This window comes from Podarcis filfolensis, assembly GCF_964270895.1.
Source record: "Podarcis filfolensis genome assembly, chromosome: 6".
Lineage (NCBI taxonomy): Eukaryota > Metazoa > Chordata > Lepidosauria > Squamata > Lacertidae > Podarcis > Podarcis filfolensis.
In genome coordinates, this window is record NC_139609.1 from 49,520,886 (window position 1) to 49,533,865 (window position 12,980).

At 41.3% G+C, this 12,980-nt stretch overlaps 1 protein-coding gene across 2 annotated transcripts in view; it reads left to right on the forward strand.

Annotated features, from left to right (window-relative positions):
- Positions 1-12,980, forward strand: part of ERI3 (ERI1 exoribonuclease family member 3) — a 211,312-nt gene that overhangs the window by 6,878 nt on the left and 191,454 nt on the right. Inside the window, exon 1 of one of the 2 annotated variants that reach the window (XM_083619980.1) lies at positions 6,269-6,388. The exons of the other annotated variant lie outside the window; for it this stretch is intronic. The gene's annotated coding sequence lies outside the window, so the exon portion shown is untranslated. Of the gene's footprint in view, positions 1-6,268; positions 6,389-12,980 lie in introns of those variants that run through there. 2 annotated transcript variants of the gene reach the window in all.

Consider the following 12,980-nt stretch of genomic DNA (forward strand, 5'->3'; position numbering starts at 1 on the left):
TCTTCAGTTCCTCATAACGGCTCTGGCCAATCCCTATGAAACCTCTCTTGAGAGTGCCAAATCCCATGTAATAATCAGAGGTCCTCCAGGATTCCAAGAGAATATAGATATAGATATAGATATAGATATAGATATAGATATAGATATAGATATAGATATAGATATTATAGACAGATATATAGAAATAATAAGATATTTCGTTCTACAGTCCTACAAATTATAGTTTGGAAGATAAAGAATTACCTGAGGGATTATTCAAACCACAGTGTGCGGCAAAATGTTTGACAAATCAGGAAGTTCTATTAATCAAACCAATGTGAGGGGAGAAGAGAGCACCTGCCCATAAAGTTCATTCCTAATCCTCAAACCAAACCATTGATCAGAGAATTAGATGTCTTCCAATACATAGGATGCACTGACAGTGCCTATGACAGACTGCCTGGTCTGCCCTGCCCACATTTAATTCAGTTTGCCTGTTCCTCTTTAGCCCTTCCTGGTATGACACAGATTGTAACTAGAGATACTACTGCACCTAGCATGGAGATAACAGGAGTGGGCCAAAGATAGTAGCCAGACAGTCAGGAATCATAGGTTCAAGCCAAGTTGAGAATAAAATCAAAGGTGATTACATGGAAAATGTAGATGAGAGGTTAGGCTCTGCAAAATAGATGCCAGAAATAGAACCAAGAAAATATAAGAATCAGGAATAAGAAAGTAGTGAAGCAGTAAAGCAGAATTAGCACAAACTTGTGGTATTATGCTATTCAGTACTCTGCTGAACTACTGTTTGGCATATTGCTTTTAACAAATTAATAAATACTGTGTTGAAATGATTATGATATTTTAAGTAGTTTTATTGGGGGGAGTTTGAATTGTGTTCCACCTTGAGCTCCTTGGAGGAAAAGGTGGTACTGTATACAGTACTATTTTTCTGGAAAAAGAAGTGTATAAGGGAACACCTCCCTTGTTCTCTTATAATGGCAATAGGAGCGATCTATGAGGTGTCAGAACTAAGTTCCAGTGAATTGCAGCTGAAAAAAGTCCTGGTGGTATATAAATGTAATTAATAAATAACTAACTATGTAAACTGCCCTGGGAATAATTTTATTTTGAAAGGTGGTATATATATTTTTAACCCACATTTTTCCTTTCTGACGTCTGTTCTCCTTGCTACATTCAGATATGGAAGAGGGGAAAAGAAGCTGCTACTGAAAGATATGCTTCTACGTTAGGGGCTGCATCCAGTGCTAGTCCTGATCAGAGCAGACCCAATTAAGTCAATAAGCATGATCATATTAGATCCACTAATTTAATGGGTCTTCTCCAAGCGGAATGTAGTTGGTTATATTGCTGGTGCTGAGGGGAGCACCAGACCAGAAGACTGCATCTGTCACCATCTTCATTCCTCTGGGCTGGAATGTAGAGTCACAAGCTGAAGCGGTCAGGAGTCTAGAGGCACTGTGGGGGAATTAAGATAGTAGTGATGGTTTAGGCACAGGTCCCTCAATGACTGAAGGTGTAAACAAATACATTTGAAGGAGTACAGTGGGCCTTGTGGGATGTTGGGGCTGCAGCATTGGCCTCATGGTGCCACACACTGACACTGGACCTAGCAGAACGCTAGACCATGCCAGGAACTTTACTACCAGCATTAGCCCTCTTTATTCCTCTGGGTCTGTGTGTGTACAGATGGACAGAAAGGGAGTTGAGTTCTTCCGGAAGTAACAATGAGACCCTTTATTTCTCAATGCCATTCTGTCTTCTTTTTTGGGGTGTGTGTCAAACATAATGAGGTGAGAGGTAAGCTCCATTTCTTAGCTTTCTGTCTACATTATGTTATGGGTTCCCCTCTCTGCCTCATAACGTATTTGTGCAGCTGTTTCTTCCTATCTAAGTGTAGAACCAAACCCTTGTCCCTACTGAAATTTATTCTGTTAGTTTGGGCCCAGTTCTACAATCTGTTAAGATCATCTTGAATCCTGTCTTCAGTGACATTGTGGGTTAATGCTATTCTAGTATAGTGTCCTGATCAAGGGAAGTAATAGTTCTGCTCTATTCTGCCTTGGTCAGACCACACCTGGAGTACCGTGTCCAGTTCTGGCACAACAATTTAAGAAGGATATTGACAAGCTGGAGCGTGTGCAGAGGGCAACCAAGATTATAAAGGGCCTAGAAACTAAGCCTTATGAGGAGTGGTTGAGGAAGCTGGGTATGTTTAGCCTGGGAAAGATAAGACTGAGAGGAGATGTGATAGCCATCTTCAAATATCTTAAGGGCTATCATAGGGAGCAAGCTTGTTTCTCCCTGCTGTGGAGGCTAGGACCCAAACCAGTGGAATCCAGTTATAAGAAAGGAGATCAAGACTAAAGATCGAGAAGAACTTTCTCACAGTAAGCTATTGAATAGTGGAAGAGACTCCCTCTGGAGGTGGTGGACACCATCAATGGAGGTTCTTAAGCAGATGTTGGATGGCCATCTGTCATGTATGATCTAGTTGAGATTCCTGCATTGCAGGGGGTTTGACTAGATGACCCTTGGGCTCGCTTCCAACTCTACAATGCTGATTCTTTGAGCCTACAGAGTTTCAGATGCTGTGGTTGATTTACAGTACTGTTGTGTTCCACCCTGTTGGGGTATAGGATTGCTATTTAAGGCTGCAATTTTCTGAGAATAAGCCCCATTTGAGTTACCTCTGAGTAGACATGTCTATATTTGCACTATCCAGTGAGATTGGGGGTTATTTGGTAATTTTGCTATTTTAGATTATTTTGATTTATGTGTTGTATTTATTGTGTGTGTGTGTGTGTGTGTGTGTGTGTGTCCCATTGATATGCTGGTTGCCTCTTTGGGAGCCTTTGGGCCACAAAACAGGACAAAAATAAATCATAATATAACATAATACTACTGTATTAGGTTGCAATCCTCACTTTGCTTACTGGAGACTAAACCCTAGTGAATTTAACAGGATTTACTTCTCAGTAGACATAATTAGGATTGCAGTCTTAAAAACTAGGTTAGACACATCTTCAGTGGGTAGCCACAAAAAAACCCTGCTTCTCACCTTCCATTAAAAATGGGAACATATCCTACATATGTTTTATATTTTCCTCTTACTTATTAAGTAGTAAAAGGGATGTATTGCTCAACAGTTTTAAACTGTTAAAATGTTACTAGACTGAAAAGTTACAAAAAAGGTAGAAAATAAAGGGGCATTAAATATAAAGGTGTGTAAATACAAAACCACTGACACATGGGGATGAGCTATTGTCTTATCTAAAAGGGTGCTATCCCAAGGAGAACAAGACTTGACAATTCATTTAAAACTCTTGGTTTATCCCCGCTTAAAATTAAACTTTATTATATACATACTTTATGTTTGCATTACATAAAACTTTTAAAGTTAATATTTAAAGTACAAAAATATAAAACTTTAGATGCGGAGAAAGCCTTTGATAATATCTCTTGGAGTTTTATGAAGAAAAATTTGAAAGGGATGGGAGTGGGTCAGGGGTTCGAAAATGGTATAGGAGCAATATATTCAGAACAAAAAGCGAAATTGATTGTAAACAATGTGGTGACTGAAGATTTTAGGATAGAAAAAGGAACACGTCAGGGCTGCCCTATCTCTCCATTATTATTTATCTCGGTCCTGGAGGTGCTGCTAAACATGATAAGAGGGGACCGATTTGTAAAAGGCATTCAGGTCGGAGCCAAACAATATAAATTGAAAGCCTTTGCAGATGATTTGGTTCTAACTTTACAGGAGCCGGAATCCAGTATGAAAAGAGCTTTGGAATTGATTAAAGAATTTGGTCATGTGGCGGGATTTAGACTAAACAGGGTAAAAACTAAAGTATTAGAGAAGAATTTAACTCCAATGGAAAAGGATAGGTTTCAGAATGAAACAGGTTTAATGGTGGTTAAGAAAGTGAAATACCTAGGGATTAATATGACGGCGAAAAATTTGAACTTATTTAAAGAGAACTATGAGAAATGTTGGGCAGAAGTTAAAAAAGACTTAGAAATCTGGTCTAACTTGAAGCTTTCCTTGTTGGGTCGAATTGCAGCTATAAAAATGAATGTATTGCCTAAAATGCTATTTTTATTTCAATCCTTGCAAATTTTGGACAAGATGGATTGTTTCAAGAAGTGGCAGAGAGACATCTCTAGATTTGTCTGGCAGGGCAAGAAACCTAGAATTAAGTTTAAAATTTTAACTGATGCAAAAGAAAGAGGTGGATTTGCCCTGCCAGACCTTAAATTGTACTATGAATCAGCAGCATTCTGCTGGCTGAAAGACTGGCTGCTTCTTGAAAATACAGACATTTTGGATTTGGAAGGTTTTAATAATGTTTTTGGGTGGCATGCATATCTTTGGTACGACAAGGTTAAAGCTCATAAGGCATTCAAAAACCATATTGTCAGAAAATCTTTGTTTAATGTCTGGATAAGATATAAAGACTTGCTGGAAAGTAAAACCCCAAGGTGGTTGTCACCTATGGAAGCTAAGGCTCAGAAAAAGCTCAATATGGAGGCTAAATGGCCAAAATATTGGGAAATTTTGGAACAAGAAGGTGACAGATTGAAACTGCAGAGTTTTGAAAAATTAAAAGACAAAGTGCGAGATTGGCTTCATTACTATCAAATAAGAGAGGCCTATAATTTGGATAGAAAAATTGGCTTCCAGGTGGATAAATCGAAATTGGAAACAGAACTGTTAGAACCAAAAACTAAGATTTTGTCAAAGATGTATAACTTGCTGTTGAAATGGAACACGCAGGATGAAACGGTCAAATCAGCAATGATCAAATGGGCGCAGGATCTAGGTCATAATATTATGTTTGCTGATTGGGAGCAGTTGTGGACCACCGGTATGAAATTTACGGCATGTATTGCCTTAAAGGAGAACATTATGAAAATGATTTACAGGTGGTACATGACCCCAGTCAAGCTTGCTAAAATTTATCACCTGCCTGACAATAAATGTTGGAAATGTAAAGAAGCTGAGGGAACATTCTTTCACCTCTGGTGGACTTGCCCAAGAGTTAAGGCTTACTGGGAAATGATATATAATGAACTTAAGAAAGTACTTAAAAGTACCTTCCCCAAGAAACCAGAGGCCTTTCTCTTGGGCATAGTTGGCCAATGGGTGCCAAAGAAAGATAGAACATTCTTTATGTATGCAACAACAGCAGCAAGAATACTTTTAGCTAAATATTGGAAGACACAGGATCTACCCACCGTGGAGGAATGGCAGACGCAAGTGATAGACTACATGGAGATGGCTGAAATGACTGGCAGAATCCGTGACCAGGGAGAAGAATCGATGGAACAGGACTGGAAAAAGTTTAAGGACTATCTACAAAAATACTGTGAAATCTTTGAGTGTCAATAGGATGTGGGAAGTAAAAGTAACAGGGTTTGTGTGACTTTGGCCAAAGGTGTGTGAAAAGAAGAATCTAAGAAAAAAAAGGATAAGGGGTTATGAACAGAACAATATTATGTCATATTTTATAAGATGAGGTACGGATTAAAATAATGGAAAATGGGGACATAATAATTAGAATATAACATCAAGTATGGTTGAAACAAGGTTTTGAATTTGCTGAATCTGATTGGAGTAAAGTGGAACACAAAAAAGGGGGATGTGAGGAGGTCAAGACAGAGGGGCATGGAACTTTATAAATTTAAGAAAGAGTGTTTTTCTTTTTTCTGTTTTTCTATTTTTCTTCTTTCATTTTTTTTTCTTTTTTTTGCCACATATTGTTGTTTTTCTTGAGCTTTATGTATGGAAATGATACATTTTGAAATGATGAATTCTTTGTTTTGTAAAACTTTAATAAATATGTATTTAAAAAAAAACAACAAAAATATAAAACTTTAAAAAAATTCACTAGCATATATTTAAATACACATAACACACTTTTAACGGCTATTAACCCAATTCTAAATATGCTTACTTTTGTGAGGCTTTCCCCAATAAAGAGAAATGTCCTGCAACGAGATGTCTGAATTAAAACAAAGTGCTTGGAATCTACAATTCAAAAGATTTGCTAAAGCCAAATCTGAGCGCACATAAATGATATGAAACCCGTGTGTTAAAAGCAGTTTCCGAGCCATAACTTTAATCTCCATTCCAAGGGTTCCTGCCTTCTCTGGAAGGGCGAGCTCCGGGATGCTTCCAGCCAGACACATCTCCGCCTCCCCGCCTTGCTGAAAGGTCTGAAAACTACATTTCCCATGATGCCACAGGAGAGAGCGGCGCGCGGCAAACTCAGTGTGCGCATGTCCGAATCCATGAATCCCGCCCCTTAGGGCGGGAACCGCAGTTGTGGTTGGTTGCTACGGCTGCCGCTTAGAGCGAGTTCGAGGGTCAGAGGGCGCGAAGGTGAGTGGTTGCTGTTGGGGACTCGTGGTGCTGAGGGATGGGGGTGGCCGGGGCCGTCCTGGGGGGCGGGGGTGTCGGGTGTCGCTAGATAGGGAGATAGCTAAGGGGCGTGGAGCTGAGGGGCGTGTTGGATGGGGCTTTAAGGGCCCGCTTGGGCCCTACGGCCAGGGTTGGGGGAGCTGAGCAGGCGGCATTGGGCGGCAGAGCTCGGCCTGGAGCGATGGGCTGAGGGAATCTCACCAAGTATTTGGATCAAAGGGCGCCGGTGCCCCTGTCAGCGCGGGCGGGACGCGCTTGGGAAACGGAGTTACCAAGATCGAGTGGGGGGATGGGCTGAGGTAGATGCGAGGGAGAACCCAGTAAGGCCTGGCTGGCAAAGGTGCATTGGGGGGTGCTGGGCCTGTGCTAGCCGGTGTGTGCTCGCGTGCCTTTGAGCATAGAGGAATTTGCATAGGAGACTGCGAACGCGGAGTAGCAATGCCGTGGTTTGCGGGGAGGGGGCTGGATGCCTTTGGTGCAGTATTTTTTCCTGTGCCTAGGATCTTCTTGTAGTGTTGAGACACGAGGGTATATCCGATCTAGAGGGCAGATTGCATTGGGCCAGGGGTTGGAAGCAAGCGGATTTGGTTTAAGTGGGTTATAGGTTGTTCCTATACTGCACAAGGGATCTAGCTCAGCCTTTCTCAACCTTGGGTCCCCAGATGTTGCTGGACTACAACTCCCTTGATCCCTGACCACTGGTCTTGCTGCCTAGGGATGATGGGAGTTGTAGTACCACAACATTTTGGGGACCCAAGGTTGAGAAAAGCTGGAGTTGGAAGAGTGAGGCAAGAGAGGTGTGCCAGTGTAGAATTAAGACTTGGGTCAGAAGTGATGCTGCTATGTTTGGGTTATGTCAGGTATGGATGCATTGAGAATTGAGATCTGGTAGAGACCAAGCCAGAATCTAAGGCAATGGACTGTAGTGACAGGAGGAATTGGGGGGATGGGTAGATTGGGGTTGTTAATTAAATTATTTCTTTTTAAATATTGGAAGGGTTGTATTTGATACAGCTGCAGGTGTTCCATGGAATTCTAGAGTTGGAAAAAACTAACCATTTAATCTATATTCACACACATGCATAACTTGCACCAGTAACTGAGGAGTAGAAGCATGGATAGGTGGTAGATATTAAAATATATAAAAGTGTGGACTTTGGGGAAGTATACTTTTGGAGAAACACAAGGACAAGGAGCCTGCCACTGCACATTTAGGCTGCAATCTTAAACCATTTACCAGGAATTCAATCCTGTCGAATTGAGTGAGATGTCTTTCTGAGTAAAACATTGTTGGGAGGAGCACTCTGTCAGTACTTGCCTTCACAGTGTACACTGTTTGCCACATTTCCATTTATAAGAATCTCACATAGAAATGCATGTACAGTGGTACCTCGGGTTACAGGTGCTTCAGGTTACAGACGCTTCAGGTTACAGACTCCGCTAACCCAGAAAAAGTACCTCAGGTTTAGAACTTTGCTTCAGGATGAGAACAGAAATCGTGCAGTGGCGGCATGGCAGCAGCAAGAGGCCCCATTAGCTAAAGTGCTACCTCAAGTTAAGAACAGTTTCAGGTTAAGAACAGACCTCCAGAACGAATTAAGTTCTTAACCCGAGGTACCACTGTATTGATATATTGATGGAGAGGTATGAGTTAGCATTCTTTCTAGCTTGCCATGATTCTTGAATTAGATTTCTTCAATACCATTGCCAGGCTTCTGTGGTGTTGCCTCTAGTTCAGCGGCTTCCAGAGTTTGTTCCCACATTAATTTGTTTGCTGAAGAATATCTTTGTGTGTTGTAGAGTACAGTGGTACCTCAGGTTAAGAACTTAATTCATTCTGGAGGTCCGTTCTTAACGTGAAGCACCACTTTAGCTAATGGGGCCTCCTGCTGCTGCTGCGTGATTTTTCTGTTCTCATCCTGAAGCAAAGTTCTTAACCCGAGGTACTATTTCTGGGTTAGCGGAGTCTGTAACCTGAAGCGTCTGTAACCTGAAGTGTTGGTAACCCGAGGTACCACTGTAGCTGGATTGTGTGTTTAGTCACACACTTTGTGTGTGGTGTTGGACAATCTAGTTGGGCCTTGCAATCATTCTACACGAGCTGAGAACACACTCCAGAATGCGCCAACACTTAATAAACAGTTGTGGGTATACTGTGCTTCAGGAAAGCTTAGCTTTCATTATTGATTTTGTCATTGGGAATTTATGAAAAGTTTCGGGGATCTCTACAGCACAATTTGAAATCTACACAGGTTTGTCTTGAGGATCTAGCAGAGACATGGTTAACTGAGTTGTACTTTATATCAAATGGGATAGTGGGTGGCTAGGAGGAGGAGTTTTGTTAGGGAGTTTCTGAAAATAGTTGCCTTGTGAGACATTTTTCTATTTTTGTAGTGTTACTTAAAACATTTTTTGTAGTCCTTTTTAATGCTCAGGACACTTGTATGTAAGTTTGGCATGTGAGATTTTGCTCATTATATTGTTTGAAAAATAATCGATGTGCCAAAAGTTGTTAAGTGAATGGCTCACTGAGGAGTGGTAAGAAAACCTGTGGTTTCAGATATGCTCCAAGCATACCTGAAGCTAAGTTGATTTTTTAAATAAAGTTTTTATTTAAAAACTTCTTCTTCAGTTATAGGATGGAATATTTACTTACCTATTCTATTGCTTTACAGTAGGTCAGTTCTACATTTCCTGCATATAAAATGTTCAGTGAATTCTCTCCTTTGACCATCATGAGTCACTTATTCAAAAGATGGCTCATGGGTGCCTGTAGGGTTTTCTGTACCTAGTACACTGCATGTTATTTAGTCCCTCCAACTTACTGGCAAGAGGCCATTGATTTCCATAAAATTTGCATGTTTATCATAGGCAAACCAGTGATCACTTTGCAGGTGGTACAGAGAGGCCAAATAAATTAGGGGTCACATACAAGTGCTAAGATGTCAGACAGAATGCCATTAGTTGAGGCTTTCCCCACAATTGTATTTCCACACTAGAATTTCTGCCTGCCACACAGCTGTTAAATGCACAGATGCCCTGCTATTCCTCTATACTAACTCTAAACCAGGGTAGTTAGCCATTTTGGCCCATAGCTATATGTAGGATTGTGCCATATAATGGAAGTTACTGGAATCTGGACTGTATAACTAGATGCAGAAACCTGTTTTAGTAAAAAGAAAATAAATGTGATCAGCTAGGAATATTCATCTAGGTTTACCAAGCTGTTAGAATAACGATGTTGGACCTCTTCTCTAACCACCCCCCCCCCCCCGTGCAGCTGAATCCTGTTCCAATACCTCTTTTGGATGAAGGATTTCACATTTGGTTTTGTTCCTTAAGAGAACATTATAATGCCTAGCTTCATTTTGGCTCTATTAATTATGGTACACACATAGTTTCTTTGATGTAGGGAATCTTGTCTGCATCAAGAGACAAAATATAAATTGTGCATGGATCCAGTATTTTGTGTTGGGGTAACATAAGGCGTGCAGGTGAAATTTGGCTCACCATTCCTCCCCATTTGGCCTATGAGACTATTTTGGGCAAGCCATATTTACATTTATATGACTTATTTTTTATTTTATTTATGTATTTGTTTAGTATACCTTAGATATCAGGGCAGTTTCACAATGTAAAAATATAAGATAAAAAACACAAAATACATAATAAAATGAGAACAACTTCCTCCCCCACAAACTAGTAGCTTCCCCCCCCCCCCAAAAAAAAAACATTTAAAAGGCCGTAGAATATTAATCAGCCCAAAGCCTGGTTGAAGAGGAATATTTTTGCCTGGCACCTAAAGGTGTATAATGACGGTGTCTGCCAAACCTCTCTGGGGAAAGCATTCCACCAGCAAGGCAGCCACTGCAGGAAAGGCCCGTTCTCATGTTGTCACCCTGCAGACCTCTTATGGAGGAGGCATATGGAGAAGGGCCTCAGATGATGATTGCAGTGTCTGGGTAGGTTCATATGGATAGAGGCAGTCCTTGAGGTATTGCTGTCCTGAGCTGACTGACAGGTATGCTGATTGTCGGGCAGTTCAGAAGCGCTGTGCAAAGTTCTTCGCAAGCCCTCTGCTTGGGAAGCACTGAGCACAGCCTGTGGCAGTGGAGGAAGATAAAGATCTGGTCTGCTGGGCCAAAAAAGTTCTGCACCCTGAAGCTAAGATTAGCACCTGTGGATTTCACTCAGTGTTCAAAATTCACCATGTGCATTTTGCACCTGGCTATTGGCCACTTGTGACCAAGTGAAGGTGCCCAGGGACCAGGATGGTGCCTGACATCTCCACCATCCTTGGATCTTGACTGTGTTCACACACAACACATTCTGTAGAATTGCATCTCTTATATTTTATCTGCACAATCAGAATGAATTTCAGGAACCAAAAAGTCATATTGAAAAATACATCTTTTGAACCACCTGGCCCCAAAATGGCAATAGACATTCCATTTTGGTGACTGTAATCCTGGTTTAAGGAGCCATTTGGCGCCTAGCTTATATATCCGAGTTTCTAACACTGGTTTCACTGAATCTTCATTAGATACAGTAAGATAGCTTGGTCGCTAGAGCATGAGACTTAACTGGGCTTGACTCAAGGGTTGAAAAAGGTTCCCTACTCCTGCACTAACCTATGTTTAGTGTGACATCCATGAGCCTAGATTTCTCCTGGGTTCCTGCTCTCTCTCCTTCTTTTAATTAACCATCCAAACACAACAAATGGAGGTTAATCTTAATTGTGGTTAGTTTCAAGTAAACCAGCTTCAGGAAATTTGGTTTGAAGTTAGCTTCTCTGAAACTAGCCATAGTTAAGAATGACCACAATTTGTTGGGTACAAATGTCATGATAAGCTATGGTTATTCAAAAATAGAAGTGAAAGCTTTTGAAGTTCTCCTCAGAACATCCTGTACATGTGGGAAGGAGGCAGTGTGCAAAACTAAGAGGAGGCTAGGCTTGTTCATGTCTCACTAAACCAGTTTAACTGCATTCAGTCATCATACTAATGAGTACATTTTTCAAATACACTCAAGATGTGTTTAAGTATAAACTGGACTGTAGGCTTTATGGGTTCAGAATACTACTGACATCTGCCTATCCTGAAAGACAGTGGAGTGCACCTTTGGGGGTGAAGTCAAACCTGGGTTAGCAGCACCGAAGTGACCTCTCTGGGGCACAAGCCTGGGCAGTGTGTATGGAGGTCCTGGGCTGCCCAGACAACAAAACCCCCCTCTTGGTCTCACTGATGTGGACCAAAGGAAAGCAGAGCAATACATTTGACACCAGCTTGGCTGAAGGAGTTGCCGGAAGAAGGCATACAAGGTGCCATCCAACCCTCTTAAGGACTCCACTTTGGATTTGTGTAGGGTTCACTCCTCAGTCTTTTCTCCAAGGCAGAGGTGGATTAGGATCAGAGTTTTCTTTCTCCTAGATGGGCTACCTTCCTAGGTTGATGAGCCCCATCTGCCCCTCACTTCCCTCTACAGCACATGCAGAAACCACCTTCTTGACTGTTGGACCCACTATTGGTCCCGTCTGCTCAATCTGCCAGAGACTGTCTTTGCATGCAGGGGAAGACCCTAACTCATTGGGAGTTTGAGACCCATCGACTACCCTCACCTTGCTTAGCTGACCAGTCAAAGCCCTTTCCTGGAGTGTGGCTGCTGTCATATGCTGACAGCTTCTAGGAGCCACAGGTGAGTGCAGGGTGGGGACCAAAGTTGGAGAAACTACCCCAGAAGGAGCACAACATGTCCTCCACCAGAGGTATTACACCATACACCCTAGCATATAAATGAAGATGATTTAATCCTTCCTGACAGACTGAGTCTCTATCTTAATTTTCACCATAGGTTAGTTATCCTAACAGAGGCACACTTGTTCCTGCCACAAGGAGAAAGCAGGAGAGGACGTTATGGCACCATGGTCATACATCCATTTGTTCCATAACCCTCTGTTCTTTTCCTTCTTTATCTGATTTTTTAAAAAAATATATATTCTGAACACTTTGAGTTCTGAAACCACCACAACATTCTGATTTTAATGTTTTAATATATACATTTTTTCCTCGATGGTGGTGATGAAGCCCCTTTTATAGGTGGAGCTAATATGATGTACATATTAGAAATTTTATAGAGATTTAAAGAAGTTGAACTGTGGTGGAGGGAAGCTGCAGGTGGGTAGGGGGGGTAATATGCAGTAAGTATGTTTTCGATGTTTTTGAACTTTTTTCCAATTTCTTTTTCTTCTTTTCTTTTAGTGTTCTGTTTTTGCTTTATTATTTAAATAAAATTTAAAAAAAAAGAAAAAAAGCAATTTGAATGGAGATTAGTGGAAGTGGACTTGGGCTTCATTTATTGCTTTCCTACTGTGACAATGTTGCCAGTGTAGAAATGTAGGTACATGTCCCTCTGAAAGTGCTAGGTGAAGTGAAAGGCTTACCCCTGAGAAGGCTGTTATGGCCTTACATCCCTACAAAATGAATGCTGGTTTTTCCATTGCATCCATGGACTTTTTCTGGCATAGGATGCTTCCAGCCCTTGGCATACCAGTGCA